Here is a 1,908-nt window from a genome sequence, read left to right on the forward strand (position 1 = left end):
CCCCCCGGGCCGCCCCCCCTGCGCCCTCGCCGACGTGGGGGGTCCGACCCGGCGGGAGGGGGAGGGGCTGGGGCACGGGGGTCCCCCCCCGACCCACCCCGGGGGGCTAGTGCGGCGCCGCCGACGGGGGAGCCGTGGAGGTCGTCCCCCCCCCCGGCCCGGGATCTGCTCAGGGAGAAAATGCGATCGCCCCAAAAGCCGCGGGAATGGGCCCAAAATCTGAGTTGCCGGAGCCCGCGGCGGGGGTTCCCCGCGGCGGCCCCGCTCCGCCCCCCGCTAAGAGCGGCCAAGGCCGGGTTGGGGGTCCCCGTGTGCCCCCCTCGCCTCGCCCTGCCCGCCCCCCAGGGGATCCTCCCGAGTATCCCGGGGCCGTAGCCGGGCCCCATCCCGCCGCCGGGCCCCGGGACATCCCCGGCCCCGGGGGACCGTCACCGGGACCCTCGGGACCGTCACCGGGACCCTCGGGAGCGGCTCCGGTGCTGTCCGCTGCTCGGCGGTGCAGACGGGGCCCGGGAGACCCGCGCCGGGAAGGGGGATAGGAAGCAAAGGGAAGGAAAAAAAGGGAAAGAAAGAAAGAAAAAAAGGAAAAAGAGGGAGGGAAGGAAGGAAGGAAGGAAGGAAGGAAGGAAAGAAGAGCCCGGGCCGGGCTCACGTCGCCGCTGTGTCCCGCGCGGGTGCCGGTCCCTCGGCCGCGGCCAGCGGGATCTCCGCCCCGCGGAGCGGCGGGACCGGCGCAGGGGCCCCGCCGGGGGCTGCGGAGGGAGCGGGGCGCAGCGCGGGGGCTGCGGGGGGGCCCACGCGTGTCCCGACGCCTCGCGGCCCGGCTGCAGCGCGGCGGCGGCAGGAGCCCCCCGGCCGCCCGCGGGGCCGTGTCCGTCGGGGGCGCAGCGCCCAAGCGCGTGTTCCTCGGCCCCCGTGGGTCGGGCTCCCTCCGTGACGCCTCCCCGCGCCGCCTGCCCCCACGCGAGACGCCCGCCGGCCCCGGACTGCTGCCCCGCCGCGTCCCGCCCGGGTGGTTTGCTCCCCGGTGCCCGGTGCCGGTCCCACTGCCGGTGCCCCGTGGCCGGTGCCGGGGCCCAGTCCCGGTGCCGGTGTCTCCCGGTGTCTCCCGGTGCGGGATGCTCCCGCTTGAGTGCGCTGGCCGCAGCGCTGTTTTCCAGCGCGGTCTCTGTGGCGCAATCGGTTAGCGCGTTCGGCTGTTAACCGAAAGGTTGGTGGTTCGAGCCCACCCAGGGACGGTAGCGCTAGTTTATTATTTTAATTTATACATATTTTTTTCACTTAATTGGTCTAAAGGTGCAGGCAAAGGCAGACAAAGAGCGGGGGGAGCTGGAAAGCGGCGGTGGCCGGCGCTGGCGTGAGCAGGCTGTTCTCTCATTTTGCAAAGGGCTGTGCGGGGGCTTGGCGGAGCTGCAGCGCCGGGGCCGGAGCACAGGGACGGCTGACGTCCGGCAGCTCCGTGCTCCCAAGGCCTGGCCCAGCTGGATGGGAAGAGGCAGGATGAGTGCTGTAGCCCACAGCCGTGCCCGCCAGCCCAGAGCCTCCCGGGATGCGGCCCCAGGGGCTCCCCAGGACCCCCAGCGAGGGCTGTGGCTCTGCTCCCCGCGGGGCTCGCAGCTCTTTTCAGGCAGGTTCTGGGCAAGGCCGGACGCGTGTGGGGCTGGAGCGGGGCATTTGGGAAAGCGGGTGCGAGCCCCTGGCCTGGGAATGCCTTTGCGGAGCACGGACGTCCCCATCCGGTCTGTGGTCCCCTCTCTGCTGCAGCTCCCCGCTAAGCACAAGGCTGTGCCGGGACATTGGAAATGGAGCAGCAGCTTGAAAGCCTGTTTCCATCTGGCGTTAATAACTTTCTTTAAAAAGTGCCGAAGGAGATCTGAAATCTGCATTGCTGAAGTTCTCTTATAAAAG

General features: G+C 70.9%; 1 non-coding gene across 1 annotated transcript; it reads left to right on the forward strand.

The window, feature by feature from the left end:
* Positions 1 to 1,164: 1,164 nt before the first annotated feature.
* TRNAN-GUU lies at positions 1,165 to 1,238 on the forward strand. The gene has a single exon. It is a non-coding gene; the product is annotated as a tRNA-Asn (tRNA).
* The last annotated feature ends 670 nt before the right edge of the window (positions 1,239 to 1,908 follow it).

This window comes from Apteryx rowi, unplaced genomic scaffold, assembly GCF_003343035.1.
Source record: "Apteryx rowi isolate R43461 unplaced genomic scaffold, aptRow1 scaffold_354, whole genome shotgun sequence".
In the NCBI taxonomy this organism is placed as follows: domain Eukaryota; kingdom Metazoa; phylum Chordata; class Aves; order Apterygiformes; family Apterygidae; genus Apteryx; species Apteryx rowi.